Source organism: Pteropus alecto, unplaced genomic scaffold (assembly GCF_000325575.1).
Source record: "Pteropus alecto unplaced genomic scaffold, ASM32557v1 scaffold311, whole genome shotgun sequence".
NCBI classification, from domain to species: Eukaryota; Metazoa; Chordata; class Mammalia; order Chiroptera; family Pteropodidae; genus Pteropus; species Pteropus alecto.
In genome coordinates, this window is record NW_006431916.1 from 492,641 (window position 1) to 505,028 (window position 12,388).

Sequence of the window (12,388 nt, forward strand, 5' to 3'; positions counted from 1 at the left end):
TAGGGAAGAGCAGGTGCAGTCTTAATAAGTCTCTAAATCTGTTGGGCTTGTTGCTAGAAGGAAAAGATTAGCAGTAGTTACATCAAAACTACAGTATTGTGTTTGTCTTTCACCACTGTTAAAACAACATAGCTTAAGCCACTCCTTTAACGGATTATTTAGCTATTAAGGAAAAAAGAGTTTGCAGGTAACCCAGCCTACTAAACTTGAGTAGGTTATTCTTCAGCAAGAAATCCTGGTGAGCGGGGGAGGGCTAGAAGGAAAAGATTAGCAGTAGTTACATCAAAACTACAGTATTGTGTTTGTCTTTCACCACTGTTAAAACAACATAGCTTAAGCCACTCCTTTAACGGATTATTTAGCTATTAAGGAAAAAAGAGTTTGCAGGTAACCCAGCCTACTAAACTTGAGTAGGTTATTCTTCAGCAAGAAATCCTGGTGAGCGGGGGAGGGCTACGGAGAAGTTCTTTTTGGTAAGAAAGTTATTCTTAAAAGATAGGGTACATTCGAATCCCTGGGGGAGCATATAAAAATGTACTCTGAGGCCCATGACCAGAGTCTCTATGTATGGAGGTGGGGTCCAGGAATCTGCATTTTAACACATACCTCGGGTGATTCTGATTCAGGTGGTCTATGGACCACATTTTAAGAAACATCTTAAAATAAAATAATAATATCTGCTCTTAAAATTTTGTGTCAGCTAAAACCACCTTATTGAAGTTGTAAGGCACAGAAATCTGGGGTCTTGATCACACTTTGTTTTAAAGAATATTATCAGCCTTATTCTTGCTGCTCAAGCTTTGCTGGAATGCACTGACCTTGTCTTTTACCAGAGTGTAAGTCAGGCTCTTGGGTTTCCAACCAACGTCTGTTGTTATACAACCAACGTCTGCTGTTCTGGCCAAATACATACTTGCAGAGCAGAGAGCTAGGGATTTGACTGTAAAGAGTTGATATTTGAGAGAAACAGGTCTCTCCTTTTTTCTTCCCTCCTCTCCTTCCTTTTTTTATGACACTTCATTTTTTACTTCACTAGAAAGACTAAAGCCATTTAACATGATTTCCTTTGATGTCCCAGAACCAGGAAATGTCCCTTATCCTACATCAGAAGAGAGGCTAAATCTCCCCTCAAAGGCTGTAGGCACGCGCACGCGTGTGTGCGCGCGCGCACACACACACACACACACACACACACACACACACACACTCTGCTGTGTTTGTTCCCATCCTCCCTCAGATGGCTCAGTCCATTACTTTTCTGTCCAAGAGTCTCTTTACTCACGCCTTCTCTTCTGCTGACAATCACGTTTAGGTCTCTCTTAATTTAAAATAAAAGTCTTTCATCTTCTGTGTCCTCCTTATTCCCATCTTTTGTTTCACCCATGAGCATCCTGAAAGAGGGGTCTATACTTTTCACCTCTTTTTCATCTACTCCTCACACCTGAATCATCTCACTAAAACCACTTTTCTCAAAAGTTACCAAAAAACTCCTTCCTAATCACCACAAACAATTTCCTTCTCAGGCCCCATTAGTCTCTGTGAAATTTGGCACCATCCATCTATTCATTCATTAACAAATATTTATTGAGCAACTACTTCAATAGTCTGTCTTTGAACAGTGTCCCTTGACATCCGCATGGCATTGCTCTCCTTGAAGCTGAATGAGTCTTCTCCGCACAACTTTCTCTGTTCCTTCTGTTCCCTCTGCCACTTCTCTTCTCAGCTCCCAGAAGAAGTCAGCCTTATGGGTATCATTTCCAGCCCTCTCCCTCTCTTACACTTTCTCTCTGGCTAAATTGCATCTTTCATGCCTTACAAATCTATAATTCTACCCTAACTTCACATCCATTTTCTAGACTCACCTTTCCAGCAATTTCCTGGCTGGCCTGTCAAATGCACCATATCGAAGGTGAATTTTTTCTTGAACTATTTCTTCTATTTTCCTTCTTTATGTTAATTGTAGCATCAGTCCCCCAGATATGCAGGCCAGAAACCCCTGAGCCATCTTGGATTCCTCTCCCTTTCTTATCCCAAACATCATAGTTTGGCACCATCTACGATTAATCTAAAATGTTTCTCCCATCACGGTCCCCTGTTCACTTTGCTACGTTACTCTCATTACTCTAACTATGGCAGCAGCCTCTTAACTGCTTCTTCTGATTCCTCCATTCCCCACCTTGACTCTTAGCTTTCACCATGGCTGGATTGATCTTCGACTAGGGGAACCAGGAAGGCGAGTTTCTTATATTGCCTCCTTACAGGAATGGCTTTACAAAATGCCTGTGCCCAGGGAGCCAGAACCCGGTGAGCAAGTGAGGCAGAGCTGGAAATGGGGTGCAGTGAGGTGGGGAGCTGACTCTGAGCTGCATCCTGAGTGGGGAGAGCCGAGTTCCGGGGGGGCGCCAGAGCTGGAGGCGGAGGAGTGAAGTCAGGGCTGACTGGGTGGAAGAGAGCCTAGGCTGAGACACAGTCACTTACCACCCAGCAAGATACGTGCAACTGCCCCAAGCAGATGCCATTTGTTCTGGTCTCATTGTTTCTCCCATAGAGCATCTACAAAGCTCGAGCCAAGCTGTGCCACCATACACTATTCGAGAGATACTTGATCCTTCTCATCAGAAGAAACTTATGTTGGGAGATCAGCACCAGATTGTGCACTTCTCCATAAAGCCTCCTCATGCTGAACAGATTACACATGGCCGGTGACTGATGAGCAGACTTCCGGTGCACTGCGGTCGGAGGTCACCTCTTTCTTTGTGGACTGGATGGGTCCTCGAATGTATCCCGTGGCTGTACTGTCTCTCTTACCTCATTGTCTGCTTAATTACTTATTTTTCCCTTTCCAAATTCTATTTTCTTATTCTCTCTGATTCTATTCTTGCCCCTATTATTTCACTGGCATGAATCTGAAAGAACTCCACTCTTTGTATCCTTAAGAAAAAATAGGTCCTCTCTTCACAAACTTCACCACCTTCCTCATCTTTTTGAATACAATGTACTTATTGTTGAAATAGATGAGAACCGACAGTGAATAAAAGAGGAAGTGGGCGGGAGCCATTTTTTTTTAATTGATCATTTTACAGTTTTGAACGTAATTTTTTTTTTTTAAACGCCTACAGCACCTGGTCTTCCTAGGTGGTCTCCCATCCAAGCACTAACCAGGCCCGACCCTGCTTAGCTTCTGAGATCAGATGAGATCGGGCACGTTCAGGATGGCATGGCCGTAGACTTTGAATGTAATTCGAATTGTGATAGGCATACTTATGTTGAGTCTCATGGAATAAGATTTGTGTAACTGCTAAGATCTAGAAACGTTTGGAGGGCTTTCAGGAGTGTAGTAGATATAAGGTAGACAGTTAGAAGCCGGGTGTAACAGACTCGTGGGAACTGGAGACAGGAAGACCAGTAATATTCGTTTCAGTTTAGTCTAAATCTGTTTGAATTAATTTTTTCTATTAGAGATATTGGTGCATATTAGTGAGTGATCCAACATTTACATTTTTACAGGTAGAAAGATATTTAAGTATGCATAAGAAACTTCACAAAGTATGTAAAGTTAGGTTCACAACTAAGATGTTAGATGAGCTCCCCACCCAAAAAAAAAAAAAACTGTAAGAGTATGACTCTTTAAAATCAATTATAAATTATATGAAATGTATTAACAATAAAATAAATATGGAAAATCAATGAGCTCATTTGATTATTACCTCAGACAAACTGCTCAGAAAGGATAAAGTACAGTAAAAGTGCTCACTTCTTTGTTTCATCTTCACTATTTTGAGGAAGTTTCCCACTTTAAAACAGTCTTTTAATGCAATCAGGTCAAAGATATCTAAATATACCTCAATAATGGATGTAACTGACCCACTACAGTGTACTATATATATTTTGAAGTGCTATATAAGTCACCCACACTTCCTATTTCTTATATAACTGGCATATATTTGCCCTGTGGGATTAGGGATATAGCCCTAAGCCTTGGAATAAAGTAAATAGCCGTAAATGTACAGGATTCCCTTGATCTAATGGACAAATCAAAATTGAATAGCACTAACCATTCCATTTGATAAAATAGCTGAATATGAAACAAGAGCGCTGTGCCAGAGGATGGGTGGATTGCCCAAGCGGCAATTACCTGGCAAACTCGTGAAAATTGTATGTTATTAAGTACATGCTCATGGTAGAAAGGCAGGAGGAATAATAATTTATGACTAACAAATGTCTTTGAACAGACCAATTGATGTGATCAATATTGACTTTGTTGAGGCTTTAAAAAAACAAAACAAAACAATTTACCAGATCACAAAGAATGCTGTTATAGCAAGGGAGGAAAAAGTAACTAAAAACCAGTTTTCTAAATCAAAGCTCCCCAACTTTTTTTGCCTTGTGATTTTGTTTCCCAATAATACATATATAATCTTTAAAACTCCCTTAGGTGTTAAAAAAAAGAAAAGAAAAAGAAATTGCCTGTATTGCCTGCCCTGGAAGGCAGTTGCTTGGATCCTAAGGGCACTAGTCTCATTGTTTTATTGGAGCCAAGGATATAGATATAGGTTCCTGTCATCCTCTCACAGCTGTGATAGGGAAACAAGGATCCTGAAGCATGTGTCCTCAGAGAGAGGTGATTTGGTACTGGCTGACCTTCCTCTGGTTGTGGCTGAGAAGAGTGTTCAAGAATTTTGTCAATGGGTCTATCTGCACTGCAGAATGATTTCTGTAATAAAAAATGCCCATTACCAAGGCGGTTTCTTTGGAAGACATCGTCTTCACTTTGAGTTCTTGAGTGTCAACTGACTTGTGATTAATTAACCTAGGCAGTTGAAAATAGGGATTTCTTTTGTACTTCTCTCACTAGGCACATTTTGACTCTATACATGATAAAAATGTCGATGCCGCATATTTGTATAGTTCTTTAGAGTTTCTCTTAGTTATAGTTTAACAGATGAGGAAACTGAGATTTGGAAAGGCTATGTGACTACTCAACATTACATATTTTGTAAGTGACAGGACTGGGGCCCGAAGGTAAGAGTAAAGACTTAGAAGGTGTGAGCTGGTGCTCAGCTATGGGACAGTCATTGTGTGCATGGCCTCTCCACAGTCGAGCTCTTCTAAGCCTATCTCAGGAGAGCTGAAGCAAGGGATGGAGAAATGGTGACTGACCTTCCCTGAGTTCTTGGTCTGCCACATGCTCAGTGGTCTGAGCCTGAGAACAAGTCTGGCACATTTTCAGGGGCAACTGATGTGACAGCAGGATATTTCTGCCAATTTTCCTGGTGTCTCCTTTTCTGTGATGATGTCAGAGTAAGTTGTGATGGCTCTTGACCCCTTGGGATGACAAGACTGCTGTCAAAAGATATGTGCGATATTGCTTAAAATGGATAGTTTTTAAGAAGTTCTCTCAAAGGAGGAGCCTGCATCCAGGGACAGGGAGAGCACTGGAGCTGGCACTGAGGTGGAGGTGTTCCTCCCTCTGATCCCTGGAAACCCCCATAGGTTTCTCTGCTACCGCTGGAGTCAGAGAGCACTCAGTAAGGTGTTGTTTTTCTCCCTTTGAACTGTGTCTGGTGGGAGATGTCCAGCAGTTGTCTTACTCCTTTCCCTTAGTCCTTTCCAGGCTGCAAGGTTGGTGATGTTAATATGCATCATTTCTCTTGTGTGGCCTTCTAGTGACTCCACAGGTATGAGGAGGTGATGGGTGTGTTGTTGACTCGGGTAAAGGAGTGGTGGCAGAAGTGGTGATGATGGTGGGAGATAGCGTTTCCACAGAGTGGTGAAGCCACTCCCTGAAGAGAAAACAAAGCCTGTGTCTTACGTGAAGATTTACTTACTGTGGGCAGAGACTTATTTTTGATGCATGGTTTGTTTGTTTTGAGTTATTCCTGGAACTGGAGGTGAGGAACCCATTAGCCATGTCGCCCACAAAGTTTCACTTTTCTGCTCTTATTTCCTGATTCATGGAGCTCTTAGCCAGGTTGTGCCTAGGGCAGTATAGAGCCAAGCACCTAATTATAGGAATAGCTTTGAAGAAAAAATTGACTCCCAGATGGGCAGCAGGCGCTCTGAAAGGTATAGAGAAGTTGGAGGGAGGCAGAACTACCCTATGTAGGGAGCCAAGAGCCGTTTATACTTGTCTCAGCTTCAGAATCAGCATAGCCCCCATTCTCATCACATAGGGATGCAGCCTCAGCCCCTCTCACAGATGCTCACACACAAGTCTGCACTTCCCAGGACAAGATGAAGACTCTGTCATGCCCTCAGAAATTCTTGGTGACTAAAGACTGAAATTTCTGAGCGTTTCCTGGGCAGCGGGTGATTTCAGGCTTCTGCATCTCTGTGGTCAGGGTTTAGGAGCTGGGAAGTTCCCAGAGCTGCCCCTCAAGGACGATGGATGTGATGGGTGTTGGAGCTGATGCTGTAGGGACTATGACAAGCGACAATGGTTTGTGTTCCTGCTGTTATCTTGCAGGAAACAGGAACTGCGATTGTGATTGCTGGATATATTTTCTCTATTGTTCCTAGAATTCAAGGTGAGGAAAGATGCTACCTCAAAATGCCCTTAGGATCACTGATCACATGATGTCTGTAGTACCTGGCACACAGGAATTATTTCATAGACATCCGTTAAACAAAAGAAGTCATGTGTCCCCATCCCCTGGTCTTTGGTTCCTTTAGCTGAGGTTGGAGAGAGAATGAGGTTGCACCTGTTTCTCCTTTGACTATAACATTGGTCCTGGGGCCAAGAGGAGGCCGACATGATGGTTGCAGCCTGCCGGTTGTGGCTAGCACTGAGGCAAAAGGTAGCCAAACTCCTGAGGGCAACCCTAGGCTAGATGGGTGTGCCTGTCTCTCATGGGGGCCAAGAAGAGAAGACCTCCAAAATCAAGATGGTGGAGGCTAGAGATTGAACTTCTGAGGAGAGGAAGGCATGGGGAAAAAGAAAGTTGAAGCTGTGCTGGTGAGCATAGGGTCAACGCTGGGTATTGACACTTCTTGACTTGGTTCTGGAGCTTCTGAGCTTATCACCAGAGTAAACTTCATTCTGTCACACCAGACAATGGGAAAAACCCGGTCAAATGACCTGTGGTGATATCCAAGGTGAAGAAATGCCTGGTTGATAGGCGGATTGTTTGAGGTGTGACTTAGGTGATAAGTTCAAAGACAAGTTTCTTGCCTTGGAGCTGACTGTGAAGGATGGATTCTAAATCACTTTCTTTGATATTATTGACGTAAAATTTTGAGGTCAGCTCAAAGGGGGTGGTTCCGTTTACTAGTAAGGATAAGGAAAGGGATGCTTGAGAAAGCTGCAATGATGTTAGTGACTTTTTTGATACTCTAGTTTCCTCAGCACACAGGTCAGCTGGTCTTTGATTTGGGGGAGAAGGGAATAAAGTGGGAAAGCAATATTGTCATAACCATTGTGATTTGGTGATTCCTGACAGACATGGTGTTTCTGACACCCCCTAACAAAGTCTTTTCTGAGCCTGAGATGGACGAATAACAGCAAAATCTGACAAGGACAAGGAGTGGTTAAGAGCATAGGTTCTACAGTCAAACTGACCAACATTCACTTTGTGATGGGCTAGTTACTTGACCTCTCTGAGGCTTGGGGTCCTTATCTATTAAGGTGGGATGATGGTAGATAATGGTAAACCAATATGTAAAGTGCTTAGCTTAGAACATAAGGTCAATAGACGGCACTCTGTGCTGCCTCTTCTCTTGGTCTGTACAGATTTCTGAGATCCTGGCAAAGGCAGGAAGCTTTGTGACTGTGTCCTTATTGGGGCAGAACCTCTGCATGCTACCATTTTTACACTTGTCCACTCCCTTTCCAGATCTCCACTGCTACCACCAGGCCAAGCCACAACATCGTCTGCCTAAAATCCTGCAGCCAGTTCCTACCTGGTCTTCTATTTCACCCTTTCCCACTTCCAATCCATTTTCTTCTATAGCATCCAGAGCGATCATTCCAGGGTTCAAATCTGATCATGTCACTCCTTTATCTAAACCTCTTCACTCTCTGCCCATTTTAGTTTCTTAAAATCCACAACCCATTACATGGCTTACAAGGCCCTTCATGATCTAGCACCTGCCTACCTTTTTCAAGTCCTCCAAAGGGTCAAACTCTTTCTTGTCTGCACATTTCCCCCTGCCTAGCTCATGCTTTCCTGCCGGTCCGCCACCTTCTTCCACCTGGTTTACTACTCGGCCTTCGAGACTCAGCTTGTAGGTACAGCACTTCCTCAGAGTCCTTCCTGGACTTACTAATCTAAACAAAGTCTCCCTATTTTACTCTCATCACAATATTTATTCAACATAACACTACATTTGTAGTTGGGAATTTTTCTGTAATTCTTTCATGTCTCTCAGTATGCTAGATCTTAGCTCTAAGAGGCTGGGCCCTGTTTGCTCCATCCTTCACTGTACGTACAGTGCTGCCCTAAAACAATTTCGGGTACGTGGTAGGCACTGCTTAGATAGTAGTTTAAGTGACAAATGTATGGACAAATGAATAAATGGATATCTCAGCAGGGGTTGTGAATGCTTCTGTTCTTCCTCCATTAATGGGCTGGGCTGGTTTGAAGGTTTGTGGAAGGTTGTGAGTTGCAATGCAAACTCAGTGAATGAGGAGTCGGGATACTGGATTCTAGTCCCAACTGCCCTGCTTATGGGCCGTGTGGCCTTAAACAACCTTTGGAGGCAGGAACCATGAGATCTTTGTGTCCAGAGCACTTGGCACAAGTAGAAATTCAGCAAGTGAACTCTTTCCTATTCTGAATTCCCCCACACCCACCATCGACAAGACTTTTAGAACCCAAACAGCAAATTTAATTGGGGGTATCTGTATAGAGTAGTTGTCTGTAAATGCACACGTGGAGAACTAAACTGCCTGCAGCACAAGCCAGTGCCCTCCATATACGCAAGGCCATGGTTGTGGAGGCCACATGTACAAACACAGATGCCCAGTTCCTGAGGCCTGTTTAGTCTAAAGGAAAACATTGAGTACTTAAACCTCTATGAAGTGCCAACAAATTGAATGCATTTCAAATCAACTCCTCAGTGCTGGGGATACAATAATGATTAGGTATCTGCTTGCCACGAATTCAGCTTAGTAGAAAGAAAGATGAACATTCGAGACAACAGGCTGGAAGTAAGAAGAGAGTTAGCCTATCACATCTTCAGTCTTGGTCTTTGGAGAAGTGGCTCTGAGAGCTACATTATGTGCCCACCTGAAGCCTTTAGTGGTTTTGAGAACCCAGAGAACAGACACAGTAGCAAACCCACTTGTTCATGTACATAAAAGGCTAACCGCTTCTTGGCCTCTCCTGGCAATGAAGACACAAATCACTCGCATGTCAGGCACTGCCAGGACAGCTTCTGCCTTCGGAGCTGAGCCCAGAAACCAAAGGTGTGGAGGAGATTGCCATGAACCATGCCACTGAACCATGAAGCAGTGGTGTCAGCTCAAGCAGGGCCTCTGGCTGATGGCAGAGCTGGTATTTATTTTAGTTGGTTAGTAAAATAAGCCAAATTCTGAATAAATTAAGCTGGCCATTACAAACCTACAGGAAAGATGGAGAGGTTTTTTTAGAGGTTAGAGGATCTTGGATGAATGAAAATGCCTCTGAGACATTACAAACCTACAGGAAAGACGGAGAGGTTTTTTAGAGATTAGAGGATCTTGGATGAATGAAAATGCCTCTGAGACAACAGAGGTGCCCATGCCATTCCTGGCTTCATCACCCTTATCACCCTTCAATCTCCTAGATCTAAAATGGAGTGGTCCATCTCTCAAACAAGATTTCATGGCTCTTATACATTATACCAGATGCTACTTCATTTTACCCTCTCCACAACCCTATGAAATAGCCTCTTCCCATTTGAACCATCTTGCTGATAGAAGACACTGAATTAAAGGGACTTTTCTCACGTCCCCTGGGCTGGTAAATGGCAACGCTGACACGGATCTTCAGATGTGAAGTTCCCACTCTTCACTATACATTTTGCTTAACCATTGGCCTAAATTTGATTGCTTTTCTTGTCAGAATCTCTTGTTCAGGGATTCTCTCCTTTTGGGTATCCCCAAGCACAGCGAGGGTTTCCTGGGGGTGGGAGGTTGGGGGCAAACACCCTGCAGAGAGTTTTGATGTCCTTGCTGGCAAGTTAGGTAGGCCTCTCTCAGACCGACAGACAGATTTGAGGTTCTCTGAGAGAGAGAGAGGAGACTCTTCCCTCTGGGGCCTTCTGTGACTGTGGATCTCCCCTGTCCTGTACTTGCTACAGTCTCATTACCTCCCAGTGGCCCAGTAGGGCGGTGGCTACTCGGTTACTGGGCCACTGATAGTATTGGAGACTGAAGCATGTTTTGACCCAGTTTCCTTACTGTAGGGCATGGAATCAGGGTTTCTAGGCTTCCTTCTGAGTCATTCCTGCCAGAAACCACTGGTAGCTGCCGAGTTTCCGCTGGCTCCCTATCCAGCCTGCCGGTGTTCACCCTCCTTTACATCTTTCACATTTGAGAGCCAGGGCTTTCCCCACCGGGAAGCCCTTCCCACGGGGGTTTCTCCCTCTTTGTGGGCAGAGGCTCTGAACCTGCTCCAGTGGTGCCTGGGTGAGAGTGCTGGCAGCGAGTGTGGAAACAGACCCTAGATTCAAACATAGGCAGGTCACCCATAGGCTCCCCTCAGGGATCCAAGGGAATGAGACTGACCAGTTTGCACTTGCCCAGAAGTTTCCTGAATAGATGTGGGGGACAAACTCCCTGTCTCATGGAGACTACTTTTCCTTCCAAGGTCCTCTGGTACTCGATCAGATGCTTGGGCTACTCTACCTCCTTTCCTGGCCCCGCTCCATTTTAAACCCTTCAAAAACGCAGAGGATTCAGTGGTCAAGGGCATCCCTGCACTTCTCCAGGATCGTCCTGGGGACTCCTTTCTACCTTCATGCTCCTTTGCTCCTCCTCTCCCTCATACCCCATCACTCCCACCTCGGCTTTCCCTGCTCACTCCTACCCCAGTTCTTGCCCCTTCGAGCTCCTCTCTGCCGAGCTCCTCTTCCTGGCTCCTCTTGAGCTTGACAACTCTAACATAGGATCACGTGCGGAGCTGGCACCAAAAACTGTTTGTGTTGACTTCTAAACACAGAAAATCAAAGCTTAAGCACATAGGTCATGCTATTCACCTCTTTACTTTTTACATAGGGGAACCAAAGCCTGGAGAGAGATATGATAGGACCTGGTTCCAGGAATCAGATCAGTTAGTGGCAATGCCAAGACTAGGCCACAGAGTCCCTAACTCCAAGCCACCCTCTCCCCATTGCCCATGGTCATGACTCCCATGGACATGCCTTCTTCTACATCCCTCTATTTCACCCCCAGGACAAGACTCTGAGTGGCTAGGCTCTGAAGGTTCCTTCTGGACTCAGTTTTCTGACTGTGTGATGAGTTGTTGGCAGGGGGTGGTTGGAAAGTTCAGGAGTTAGTGGTTGTTTCATTTGCTCTGAGTCAAGTCCTTAAACATTTCAAAGAAGGTGAAGTATTCCCCTTCACCAGCATTGTGTCTGTTATTATCTGTAAGAGAGCCTGTTTCTTCTGACCCACTCCCCGAGAAATGATTCCTTGGGTGGAAGCTCCCCTAAGCCTGTTGAGCAGGGGAAGAAACCGAGAGTACGTCTTTGGTTTGGGTTTCTGACCCCTCACTCTCTCCTGGGCCCCAGAACCTCTCAAAAGACTCAGACGTTCAGAAATACAGAATGAAACCTCATCCTAAAGCCAGAGAGGCAGCTTGGAAGGTGGCGAGGAGAGGAGCGGGGAACGCAGAGGGGACTTCGAAAGGCTTTGCTTCCACCCTACCCCCAGCTCCACATGCGAAGGAGAAGTGAAGGAGAAGTGGGGATGTGTGGGAGGCCAAGGCCAGTACCAGGGCTAAGAGCCATGCCCTGTGGACCTTACCCCCAAAAGGAGGCTTTTCAACCCAAGATCAGAGGCATGAAGTTGACTGCCCACATCTCAGCTGCCCTCTCGTTCCCACCTCGTTTCTCCCAGCGAGTCTGCCTCTTTCTTTCCGTTCTATCCCTTCCTTTCAGTTCTGCCTGTTTCCTCTGATTTTTCTCCTCTCTCTGTATCTATTTTGCTTTGATTCATCTGCTTCTCATCTCTCTTTTCCTCTGTCTCTACATCTTTATATAAGTTTTTCTTCTGGTTCTGTTACCCAGCTGTTCTGTTTTTCTGTGTCAGTCTCTCCTCAACTCTCTGTCCCTCATTCTACAGTTCTGCCTACCTGTCCTTTTCTCTCTCCAAAATAAGTGCCGATTTCCCCAACGGGTTTCCCCAAACCAGGGCACTGCTGCCTCCAGACGTGTCTCTGCTTCTCTCTGTCTCTATCTTTTTTCC

The 12,388-nt window shown here is 44.7% G+C and overlaps 1 protein-coding gene, 1 long non-coding RNA gene and 1 other non-coding gene across 4 annotated transcripts in view; 1 reads left to right on the plus strand and 2 right to left on the minus strand.

Annotated features, from left to right (window-relative positions):
* LOC112473663 overlaps positions 1-3,674 on the plus strand; it is a 14,475-nt gene extending 10,801 nt beyond the window's left edge. For both annotated transcript variants that reach the window (XR_003044119.1, XR_003044120.1), the window contains exon 4: positions 2,549-3,674. This is a non-coding gene — a long non-coding RNA (uncharacterized LOC112473663). The remainder of the gene's footprint in view (positions 1-2,548) is intronic.
* MUC4 (mucin 4, cell surface associated) overlaps positions 1-12,388 on the minus strand; it is a 49,652-nt gene that overhangs the window by 37,006 nt on the left and 258 nt on the right. The gene's annotated exons all lie outside the window — the stretch shown is intronic.
* LOC112473999 lies at positions 3,111-3,229 on the minus strand. Its single transcript, XR_003044246.1, has one exon. It is a non-coding gene; the product is annotated as a 5S ribosomal RNA (ribosomal RNA).